The sequence below is a fragment of the Pseudophryne corroboree genome, chromosome 4 (assembly GCF_028390025.1).
Source record: "Pseudophryne corroboree isolate aPseCor3 chromosome 4, aPseCor3.hap2, whole genome shotgun sequence".
NCBI lineage: Eukaryota > Metazoa > Chordata > Amphibia > Anura > Myobatrachidae > Pseudophryne > Pseudophryne corroboree.
The window spans coordinates 170394367-170407430 of NC_086447.1; the positions used below are offsets into that span (position 1 = coordinate 170394367).

The window sequence follows — 13064 nt, forward strand, 5'->3', positions numbered from 1 at the left end:
ACCCTTGCGCTATATTATGCTCACACACTCCCGCCCCCCGCGCTGTATCACACACACTCCCTGCTCCCGCACTTTATTACACTCACACACTCTTACCCTTGCGTTATATTACACTCACACACTCCCTGCACCTGCACTCTCTCACCCTTGCACTATATTACGCTCACACACTCCTGCTCCCCGCTCTCTATTACAGTCACTCACTCCCGCCCCCCGCGCTGTTTCACACACACACTCCCTGCTCCAGCACTTTATTACACTCACACTCTTACCCTTGCGCTATATTACTCTCACACACTCCCTGCACCTGCACTCTCTCACCCTTGCTATATTACACTCACACACTCCCTGCACCTGCACTCTCTCACCCTTGCTATATTACACTCACACACTCCCTGCACCTGCACTCTCTCACCCTTGCTATATTACACTCACACACTCCCTGCACCTGCACTCTCTCACCCATGCTATATTAAATCCTACTCCCTGCAGAACCTCACATACAAAACACACACACATATAGAAGTTCACATGGAAATCACAGTCACAGAAGCTCACACACACACAATTCCCCCCCCCCCCACTCACTCTTACCTTACACACTACAGCAGAGTTTACTCTCACTGGCTGCCCTGCATGTGCATCAGCTCATACTTGCCAACACTCCCGCATTCTGCGGGAGGCTCCCGATCCTGCAAACATTCTTCCGCTGCCCCGCACAGCCCTCCCAATCCCCCGGAATCCCCTAGCCCCGCAAGAAACCTGAACGGCGCATGCGCAAGTCCGGCCACCACGGGAGCAGAGTTTGAAGTGGGCATGCAAAATAGGTTGGGAATGCACGGTGAGGGGGCATGGACAGCATCGCGGAGAGCCAGCCCTGCAGAGTCTGCGAGCGGACAGCCACTATGGACACCTTACCGCGCAGTGTCCATCTCCATTGGCCGTGGCAGCGGCAGCAGCTTCTGATCCCTCCGCATCTCCCCCCTAGCATGCAGACCTGCGGGCAGTGAGACATCATCTAGGAGGGGTGAGTGATGGATGAACTTGCTTGGTGGGACGATTGACAGTCCGGGGGCGGCAGGAAAATACTCTTGCACGTATCAGATGTGACCTCTGGCCTCCTACTGCAGACTGGCCGGGCACCCGCTGCTGCATGTGGTTCAGTAAACTTAACATGACCTTCCCTATCTCTGCCTTCCGTGCTGGGAGATTAAACAGTCCCTCCTATTCCTTACCCTTGTGTGTAACTCTCAGTTTAGGGTTAGCTGTTATTATTTCATCCAGGGACTGGAAATATATATTAGCAACATAATATTCACCATGAACAAGATTTGTAATTATTACTGGTTACTAAATGCACTGATCTGATTGGTACACATCTACTGAACAATTGAACACTCTATTTACCCTGTACTCTATAATGTTAATTACCTATATAATGTAGTATACCCACAGTGTGCGATACCAATCCAGACACACACTGTCCCATGCTCTACGGTGGCAATATATTAGCAGTCTATACAGCGAATAATATTTTTTTTTTATCTATCTATCTATCTATCTATCTATCTATCTATCTATCTATCTATCTATCTATCTATCTATCTATCTATCTCCTTGAGGCATTGCAACATAATAACCATACTTTAATTCTTTAACAACTATATAACTGCTACTGTTACTATCACTGTGTTGCCAATTTACTATTGAACAATCTAATAGACACTTCGGAGATTCAGGCTGCAGTGTTACCAAGGATATCTAACACATAATATTCATTCTTTCCATAAGGGTGATAAACTGATTGAGATGCAATGTATTTTTGGCTATCGGTAATGGCGATATCTGCCACAGTCCAAAAATATACTGGTAGGTTAATTGCCTCCCGAAAAAATATATAAATAACCCTAGAGTATATATGGGCAGACTAGATGTTCCAAGTGGTTCTTATCTGCCATCAAATCTATGTTTCTATGAGGAGTGCCCAATCCCAAAGTGAGTGTAAGTGGTTCTACCTCAGTGGCCTCATATGCCGGCACTGTGTGTAGGTTAATATTGTCCTGTTTGGTGTGTGAGTGTGTAGGCTGGCACTGATTCCTGTTTGTATACTGGCACTGAACAATGTGTATATGTGTAGGAATGGCACTGACCCCTGTGTGTGTAGTCTGGCACTGACCCCTGTGTGTGTGTGTGTTTGTGTGTGTGTAGGCTGGCACCGACTCCTGCGTATAAGCTGGCACTGACTCCTGTATGTGCAACTACATATGCCACCCATACACACGCACCCCCTGGCAGCATGCTGCTCTAAGTAATTTAGTTTCTACCTGCAGGACATCCCCCTGAATGGCAATAGACACACCCTTTAGGTGGAGCATGACACGTCCCTTCAGTGACGTGCCATGCAAGCTCTCATACCATCTTGAATCTCCCTGAAACTAGTTTCCAAAAGTAGGCAAGTATGGCTTCAACTCTCCCTCTCACAGCACAGCAGCAGCCATGTGAGCAGCAGGCAGCCTGAGACAGTCCCGTGTAGCTCCGCCCCCTGGACTCCGTGTAGCCACGCCCCCTGTCGAGCTTCCAGATCATCTGCCGAAGTGTGGCTGTGTACTGGCATTCTGAGCCGTTCGGCCAGCAGTAGCAGACGCAGTCAGTCCTACTACTACTATCAATAATACATCTACGCCCAGGTGGGAGCGGAGCTTCAGACTGTCACTTGCAAGCTGCTGTAGCAGGGGAAAAAATTTCCTTGCTGCAGCAGCACAGAAGATCCTGTGGGCCTATTGTGATGGGGGGCCTGGAGCTGCAGCTCCATCCGCCCCATTGTTAATCCGGCCCTGGCTGGGGGGAGGGGTGTCATAATGTGTGCTGGGGGGATGTCATAATAATGTGTGCTGGGGGGAGGGGTGTCATAATGTGTGCTGGGGGGGTCATAATAATGTGTGCTGAGGAAAGGGGGTGTCATAATAATGTGTGCTGGGGGGGGTCATAATAATGTGTGCTGAGGAAAGGGGGTGTCATAATAATGTGTGCTGGGGAGCAGTGGCGTAAGTTCGTCAGAGTTGCCCGGAGGCAAGATAAATATTGGTGCCCCCCTATTTCCTATATTAAGATAAATATATGTATGTATGTATGTATGTATGTATGTGTGTGTATATGGAGTGTTCTGAAAAAAATGTGTATACTGTATTTATACATTTAATTGTCTTTTATTTTAAATCACACATTTCGTAGCAGTCATACCCAGGATTAGAACCCATGACCTGTTACACTAACAGCAGACACTTTACTGATGGAGTTATTTGCTCCTGTACAGTAAGCATGAGAATTCTAACTATATGAAGTTACGTGTAATTGTCAGAGAAGTATCTTCATATAGTTAAAATTCTCATATTTCCTATACAGGAGCAAACAGCTTTATCAGTAAGGTGTCTGCTTCCAGTGTAATAGGTGGTGGTTTCTATTTCTAATCCTGGGTATGACACTTGTAAAATGTGTATCTACAGTATAATAAAAAGGTGTGATGTGTAAGGTGCTGGGACCAGTGAGGAAGTCGGCCACTGAAAAGACAGCGACAGCTATCAATTAACTTAATTCAATGGTGTCACAGAATGGGAGGAAAGGTGCCCCCCTTCAGAGCAGAAGCCCGGCGGCAGATGACTCCGTTGCCTCCCAGAGTTCTGCCTCTGCTGGGGAGGGAGGGTCATAATAATGTGTGCTGGGGAGGGGGGGTCATAATAATGTGTGCTGGGGAGGGGGGTGTCATAATAATGTGTGCTGGGGAAAGGGGGTGTCATAATAATGTGTGCTGGGGAGTGGGGTGTCGTAATAATGTGTGCTGGGGAAAGGGGGTGTCATAATAATGTGTGCTGGGGAGGGGGGGTGTCATAATAATGTGTGCTGGGGAAAGGGGGTGTCATAATAATGTGTGCTGAGGAAAGGGGGTGTCATAATAATGTGTGCTGAGGAAAGGGGGTGTCATAATAATGTGTGCTGGGGAGGGAGGGTCATAATAATGTGTGCTGGGGAGGGGGGGTCATAATGATGTGTGCTGGGGAGGGGGGGTCATAATGATGTGTGCTGGGGAGGGGGGGTGTCATAATAATGTGTGCTGGGGAAAGGGGGTGTCATAATAATGTGTGCTGGGGAGTGGGGTGTCGTAATAATGTGTGCTGGGGAAAGGGGGTGTCATAATAATGTGTGCTGGGGAGGGGGGGTCATAATAATGCATGCTGGGGGGGTAGTGTCATATTAATGCATGCTGGGAAAGGAGGTGTCATATTTATGTGTGCTGGGAAGGGGGTGTCATAATAATGTGTGCTGGGAAGGGGGGTGTCATAATAATGTGTGCTGGGGAGGGGAGGTGGTGTCATAATAATGTGTGCTGGGGAGGGGAGGGGGTGTCATAATAATGTGTGCTGGGGAGGGGAGGGGGTGTCATAATAATGTGTGCTGGGAAGGGGGGTAGTGTGATATTAATGCATGCTGGGGAGGGGGCTAGTGTCATATTAATGTGTGCAAGGGAGGGGGGGTAGTGTCATATAAATTTGTGTTGGGGAGGGGGTAGTCAGGCCCGTCTTAACAGCAGTGTAGGCCCCTGGGCACAGCAATGCAGTGAGCCCCCTACCCATCCTCCAGCGGTAGGGGTGGGGGGTGCTATCAGCGGCAGCTTTGATGTCCTGCGAGCGGTAGTGGGTGTTCTATTTTCTGCTCAGCTTGTAGGACCTGGAGCAGTAATTTCTGCTAATTACTCCTTTACTGCACAGATGGGGCTAAACTGTAGAAGGGGCATTGGGTTGAATGAAGAAGCCCTGGTACATGACTTCCAGGGTGGTAGGGGGGGTTTAATACGTAGGGGAGGGGAGGATAATGGAGTGGGCTTAATATTCATCATTTTCCGGTGGGGGGGTGGGCAGCTTACTTGACTGCAGATATCTCAAGTTCCTGAAAATATATTTCTTAGCTTTGAATGGGATACAAAACTAGAGAGTCCCACCTTTTAGGAGGTGCTAGGGACTTGGGGATCAGAGTTCAGGAGCCAGAGCAATTCACCAACGAAAATATAAAACTGCATACCAGCCGTGTGGAGCTGGAGCAGGGATCAGCTGCTGGAAGGCTTATATCTCTGGCTCTGGGCATAGTAGAGACAAGCTACCAGTGTCCACCACAAGTGGAGAGTCACAGCTTTTGGAGTATACTATCAGAAAAACTCTAAGTCAAACAAAACCCGAGATATCTGGCTGGGAAGAGCAATTAACAGGCTAGGATGGGGACCACTGCTTTCAAGTCAGATATCTCTGGTTCCCCAGGGCCGATTTTCAAAAATCTGGTACCCCTGGAAAGAGGGGACCCTCAGCTATCAGCATAGGGCCCTTATACTCCTCGGGCCCTTGGGCAAGAGCCCACTGAGCCCATACGAAAAGACGGCCCTGGGGGTAGTGTCATATTAATGCGTGTTGGGGAAGGGGTAGTGTCATATTAATGTGTGCTAGGGAGGGGGGGTTGTGTCATATTAATGCGTGCTGGGGAAGGAAGGGGGTCATATTACGGATTGCTAATGAACAAAAGAAACTGGGTCACTCTGCACATATGTACAGAAACCTAATGCAGCATCTTTCTATTCCACGGAACCTTCACCTTGGTTCCAACAATAATTAACCAATAGAAAAAAAGGAGTAATAGAAAATTGCGCAATCATCTCTTACCACACGTTCTCACTTATTAAAATGCATAGAAAAAACATGTAATCACCCGTGTAAATATGTTGTAATTTCCTCATATTGTCTGTAAGTTCATAGGATATTGCCAATATAGGGGGTCATTCCGACCTGATCGCACACTGCAGTTTTTGCAGCGCAGCGTTCAGGTCACTACTGCACATGCGTATGCACCGCAATGCGCAGGTGCTTTGTACGGGTACAAAGCGGATCGTTGCTGAGCGATGGATTTAACGAAGAATCCATTCGCACAGCCGATTGCAAGGAGATTGACAGAAAGAAGGCGTTTGTGGGTGGCAACTGACCGTTTTCTGGGAGTGGTTGGAAAACGCAGGCGTGTCCAGGCATTTGCAGGGCGGTTGTCTGACGTCAATTCCAGGACCAGATAGGCTCAAGTGATCGCAGCGGCTGAGTAAGTTCAGACCTACTCAGAAACTGCATAAAATGTTTTTGCTGCGCTCGGCTGCACAGTCGTTCGCACACTTGCACAGCGAAAATACACTTCACCGTGGGCGGCGACTTTGCGTTTGCACGGCTGCTAAAAACAGCTAGCGAGCGATCAACTCGGAATGACCCCCATAGAGAGATCCTTCAATCCCTTATGTTCTGCAATTCATAAGGTGAAGTCACATTTCCACAACATATTCTCATAAAAGAGAAAGAAAGACCAGCAGTGCAGATATCTCAAGGTAATTGGCTCCAGTGTCTGAATGTGCTTTGTGTTCCAGCGTGCGTTCCACCTATGTGCGCATAACCGGAAGTAAAGTCTTTCCAGGTTCCTTATCATACCAATGGAAAGACTTGACTTCCGGTTATACGCACATAGGTGGAACGCATGCTGGAACGCAAAGCGCATTCAGACACCAGAGGCGATCGGACATTCTGCATTGTTTAACACTTTATAATGTTTTAAGCGTGAGCACCTGCTCCTCATTAGAAAAGGTATAAAACCTCGATCAATGTCACTAGCCACCAGACACTTCTGAGGAAGAACCGCAATGATTGAAACGCATTAAGCGTGAATGGCTTCTAACACTGACTAACTGAGTTATACTACCCTGAGCTTGGATACCACATTTGGGTTGCTGGAGTGTCCGGGCACCTTCTTTTCCTACCGATTACCATTAGATCCAGTTGTGCTAAAACACACGAGGCGGCTGTCGCCGCCCGGCAAACACACGGCCGGCTTTTAACCGCTGCCGTGATGTAAAGACACATGCAGCGCAATGTGTCCTTACACACGGCACGGTGCCGGCCCGGCTGCCGGGTAACAGCCGGGACTCACCACTGAATAGTCCGGCTGCCAGCCCGTGCTCCTGCCGTCCGTCCGATTCAGTGTATAAGCACTGTCAATGAGTGCTTACACACACAACAGCTATTAGCCGGGAACGATGTGTTTCCCCGCCCATACATCACATGGTTTATTGATAAAAACACAGTACAACCCGCCCACATCAGTGCACTCACTGCAGGCGTAGTTTGGAGAAAATGGCAGAGCTAGATATTGACACTGAGAGACTGATTTCCATGGTAGAAATCAGACCAGTTTTGTGGGATAAAACTCTTGAAATTTATAAAGACAGAAATGCCACCAGAAAGGCTTGGCACGAGCTTTGCTGTGATTTGAAAGCTGATTTCAATGAGCTTGCTGAGAATGATAAAGAACTGTTTGGTTAGTATTTGATTTATTGTTTCGATTTATAATACAGTTGTGTCATTTATATATATATATATGTCTATATATCTATGTATATGTGTGTGTTTGTGTTCTTTTCGGACTCAGTACATTTTTCTAATCAACTTTCTATTGGGCCAAACTGGGAATACTTTTTTGTTGTAGTTTTCTTTGTCAAGCAACTGTGCACCAGTGCCGTAACTAGACATTTTAGCGCTGTGTGCAAAAAACAGCATCAGCGGCCCCCACACTTATGTAATATAAGGGCAGTGTGCGCCGCAGCCGTTCCAAAAAATATAGGGTCATGGCTTCATGGGGAAGGTGTGTGGCCACAAAAGAATCCCAATTCATACTACGGTGCACAGTAGTCTCCATTATTTAAATTACACCGCACAGTTGCGCCACTACACCAGGTAGAGCCCCTTTTACACAGTACGGCTGATAGATTCCCCTTTTTACACATTACGGCAGACAGAGGGGGGTCATTCGGATTTGATCGCTCGCTAGTAACTTTTTGGTGCGCTGCGATCATAGAGTCGCCGCCTATGGGGGAGTGTATTTTCGCTTGGCAAGTGTGGGAACGCCTTTGCAGCTGAGTGGCCCCAAAACAGTTTTTGCAGTTTCTGAGTAGCTCTGGACTTACTCAGCCACTGCGATCACTTTAATCTTTTTGGTCCCGGAATTGACGTCAGACAACCGCCCTGCAAACGCTTGGACACGCCTGCGTTTTTGCAAACACTCCCAGAAAATGGTCAGTTGCCAACCATAAACACCCTCTTCCTGGCAATCACCTTGCGATCGACTGTGCGAATGGATTCTTCGTTAAATCTATCGGCCAGCACCGATCCTCTTTGTACCCGTACGACACGCCTGCGCATTGCAGTGCATATGCATGCACAGTTTGGCCAAGTTTTAACATGATCACAGCGCTGCAAAAATTTCCTAGCGAGCGAACAACTTGTAATGACCCCCAGAGTCCCCCCTTTTACACATTACGGAAGACAATCCCTGTTTTAGCACATTACGGCAGCCAGTCCCCCTTTTCACACATTCTGGCACACAGGATTTCCCTTTTTCCACATTACGGCAGCCAGTCCACCTTTCATACATTAGGTAAACAGGAGAGATAGATAGATAGATAGATAGATAGATAGATAGATAGATAGATAGACAAATAGCAGCGCTATGTAATTGGTGGCAGCGTCACATGCAGCTGTCCCTCTCCTTCCGCATTGGCTGGCCGCCGCCGCTGTGAATGCTGGGATGAGGGAGGCGCATCCCAGCATTCACAGCGGCGGCGTCCAGACAATGCAGAAGGAGAGGGACAACTGCAGCAGCGCCACCAACAATTACACTGCGCTGCTGCAGCTCCAGAGTCCCCCTCCTCCTCCCCTGCCCCCGGAGCTGCTCCTCTCCGGCGGCAGCACACGCACACAGGCGGCTTGTAGTGACTCATTACAATGCCGCTGATGAGTTACCGACGCCGGAATCCCAACCACACAATCCCGACGGGTGGCGAGCGGAACGCAGCCCCTTGCGGGCTAGCTTCACTCGCCACACTGCGGGCACGGTGACTCGCTATGCTCGGCACACTATTATATTCTCCCTCTATGGGTGTCGTGGACACCCACGGAGGGAGAATATGTTGGGATTGTGGCAGTCGGGATTCCGTCGGCGGTATCTTGACCGCATCCCACATATATATATATATATATATATATATACACACACACACACACACACACACACACACACACACACAATGTACATCCACCGTTACTCCCACTAAAGTCCGTACCGGCCAGGTGCTCACCCAGGTAAGATACCTCACAAATACACTACGAACTCGGGTGCCACTCAAGGGTCTCTGCAGTTAGTACAACAGACAGTGGATCTTGTAAATCAACGTTTTGATTTAATGACTAAATTGTCATCAGGATGTGAAACTGAGGCCGATTTAGACATGAAATGGAAACGTTGATCTACAAGATCTACTGTCTGTCGGACTAACTGTGCAGACCCTTGAGTGGCACCAGACTTCGTTGTGTGTGTGTATATATATATATATATATATATATATATATACATACATATACACACTTACAGGTAGTTCGGTACTCAAATGCACGCAAGTTACCCTGTTATCCTGGCCTGGTCCAGCATGTGCTAGGCTTGAAAAGTGAACAATTGTAGAAGTGATGGCACTCAGAGGCTTTTGGGAACACAAAGTAATTTATTCACAAAGTAACATGAGGCAGCACATCTACGTTTAGGTGCACAACGCAACATCTTCGTGATTTTTTAAACAAAAGCACAACATATAAAATACACAGATGAGCGACATTAGTATGGCAACTTAAACAATTTTAAGGTGCCAACAAATTGTGCCTAAAATACTGCACATGTTGAACAGTGACTTTGCGGGTATATAAGGTATATATGCAATACTCCGTTTGCACACATATCACTTGTTGCTGACATTGTGCATAACCAAAACCAAAACTGGGGAGCACCACGGGTCATTGATGTGACAGGTGAACGTCATCAAACAAGGTGCGGGAGGACTGTGCGAAACACGACTGGGGCCCAGCTGACCGTAAATCTCCTGGTGTGTTTACATTTTTAGCACAGTTTAATGAAAATGACTACAGTCAGATTTTTTACATTTGCCAGGACACAGCTCTAATGTCTGTTACAAAGTATTTGGCAAATATTTGTCTGACGTTGTTTGCGGTCATGCCTCCTCGTGCTGTGGGTTCACGTTGCCAATCTTCCAAGCCTGTTATTGATGTAGTGTCCTCAATTTGAAAACCATCTCTAGCCCTAACAAAATTATGGAGAATTATACAAGCCTTGACAATGTCAACGGCAAAATCGGGATTGACATTAATTGGTCTATGGAAAATTCTCCACTTATTAGTTAGAATGCCAAATGAGCATTCCACATATCTACGGGCTCGACTCAGGCGGTAGTTAAAAATTCTTTTGTCTTGCGTCAGGTTTGGCCCACCATAAGGTCTGAGTAGATGCTTATGAAGTGCAAATGCTTCGTCACCCACAAACACATATGGCACTTTAGGACTTTCTGTTCCTGGTAGACATTTCTCGTCTGGAAGTTGGTGTGTGTTTGTTATAATTGACCTCCACAGACTAGATCTTTTCCAGATAGCAGAGTCGCAGTCTTTACCAAAACTTCCTATATTCACATAGACAAAGCGGTATTTGGAGTCTGCAATGGCCATTAACACTACAGAATAGTAATCTTTGTAATTGAAGTACATCGAGCCGCTGCTGGATAGACAAATTAGTCAGATATGTTTGCCATCTAATGCCCCTATGCAATGTGGGAAGTTTGCGTTTTTCTCAAAATCAGCTGCTATCGATTGCCAGTGTTCTTTTGTAGGTGTAGGTAGGCATTCTGATTGCATGACTGACCAAATGGCTCGGCAAACTTCTTTAATTATCTGATTTGCAGTTGAAATTCCAATTTGATAACTATAGTGTAGATCAGTAAAAGTGCACCCACTTGCCAGATATCTGAAAAGAACAAATGCAAACTATGAGTAATTGCTCAGTAGGTCTTTGGTAAACATTACAAAATGAAAAACATTTATATTGTTATTGAATGATATTGTTCTAGGTAAAGAAGTCATGAGAATATGGAGCAATATTCGAGACTCCTTTGCAAAGTCTTTCAAAAAAATAGAAGAAAGCAAGAGATCTGGAGCTGGGGCAGTGAAGCATAGGAAATATGTGTTTCATGACCAGATGCAATTCTTAAAAAAATTGTATGTGTCTCGGGATACTGAAGAAAATTTCACTCTGGAGGATGTCATACCAGATAACCCAGTTGAAGATGCTGTTAGGGAAAACTGAAAATGAGCCCAAAAAAACAACAGAGACTCTACCAACACCAGCAGCCAGTGCCACACATGGTGGTTTTCGACCACAAACACGCCGCCGTAAGCCAGATGAAGTAGAATTAAAACTGCTAAAGGCTCTGGAACCTGAAAAGCCAAATCGTCATATATCTTTCTTTCAGGGGATCATGCCTGCTTTAGAGAAATTAGACGAAGATGAAATATTACAGTTCCAAATGGGGGTTCTTCAACTGATTTCTAATATAAATCAGTAGAAGCGGAGATCCTTGCAGCCTTCGCCCCTGCCTTATCAGTCTATGCCAATGCACCAAACACTATTGCAAGCAATGCCTCTACAACAACCTTATGGCCAAAATCCTATGCAACAAGCCCAACCTCCGCTAACATCTCAATTGTACCCACATTTTGGAAACATGCCTCCAATAAATAGCCCTCAAAGTTGTCCCTCTCAAACTCCATCCCCTGCACCGTCTTCTGGTTCATACAGTTCCGTGGACTTTTCATCACTGCACCCATTATAAATACCAATCTAGCCCTGATTCAACCAAATTTGTTACAAATCACACACATGGTGCATAACACATGCAATTTAATTTCCACCGTTGGCTGTTTGTTACATTTGTTACCTAATGTTTTGGATATAAGTTAATTGCAAATATTGCTCATACTTTAAATATGTCCATTTTCAGTGTGAAATAAAAACATTGTACTTTCAAATGTCTCTGATTTACTTACCTCAGTGTAACTGCTAACATTTGAACAGGTGGAATACAATTTCGCATTGTAGTGTTCTCATGTTGAATATGGTCTCTCAGCCGCATATGTAATTCGTCAAAAGATGACAAGGACATGCGGAAATAATTGAAGAATTTATTCTCATCTGCTCTTAGGTCTTCAAATAGTGAGTTGAATGTATTCAGTTCATCTCTTCTTAAGTTTATTGGGTGAACCCAATAAAGCCGCTTATGCCTCTGTGCTCGTCGGCGACAATATAACAACCACAGCGCAATAATACGTTTGCGATCCATGTGATAATGCTGCTCAGTCACACACACACTGTGAAATGCTGCTGCTGCTGCTGCACATGCCTACTTCATCCCAATTTAGAACCACAGCATTAAAACCGGCTAAAAGCTGTTGCATGTGAAAGGCTCAGCCGGCCGGCAAAAAAACGGACAGCTTTTGTCCGGCTTTTTGCCGTCCGGCCAAAACCGGGTAGTGTGTTACAGCCCGTTGGGTTATGAGATGAACCCAGGGCCGGTGCAAGGTCTCTATGCACCCTAGGCAAATTTCCAGCCTAGTTCCCCGGGTATCGGTGAAAGCCGGACCGGACCAAATTCCGGAACGCCGGACGAGACCCGCTCCCTGCAGCGACCCCTGCCGCTGAGGAGCTTTGTAAGCGAGTGTCCGTCCGGGGGGCGTGTACCTAACAGGCAGTCAGCGGGGAGAAGGGGAGCGAGAGCTTAGAGCCGGCTTCCCTCACGAAGCTGCGGCTGCTGCTCATGGGAGACTGTCAGCCCTGCACACACAGCGAACGGGCGGACGGGTCCGTGCGCTGCTGTGTGCGGGGAGACATGACAGCCTCCTGCCCCGCTGCTGCTGCTGCCGCCCCAGGACAGAGGGAGGGAGGGAGGAAGGAAGGGGGAGCAGCACAGGGAGATGTTGGTGCTGCATACATATACACAGGGGGGGGCATGTATACAATATGCATTATATATAATAAATAATGAATTGCCAATTGAAAGTGGGGGAGGGGGCCACACAGGCACATATATATTTTTTACTTCAATTATA

General features: G+C 46.8%; 1 long non-coding RNA gene across 1 annotated transcript; it reads left to right on the forward strand.

Annotated features, from left to right (window-relative positions):
• Positions 1-747: 747 nt before the first annotated feature.
• On the forward strand, positions 748-11987 carry LOC134911214 (uncharacterized). The gene is made up of 2 exons (XR_010176408.1): positions 748-1027; positions 11030-11987. It is a non-coding gene; the product is annotated as an uncharacterized LOC134911214 (long non-coding RNA).
• Positions 11988-13064: the final 1077 nt, after the last annotated feature.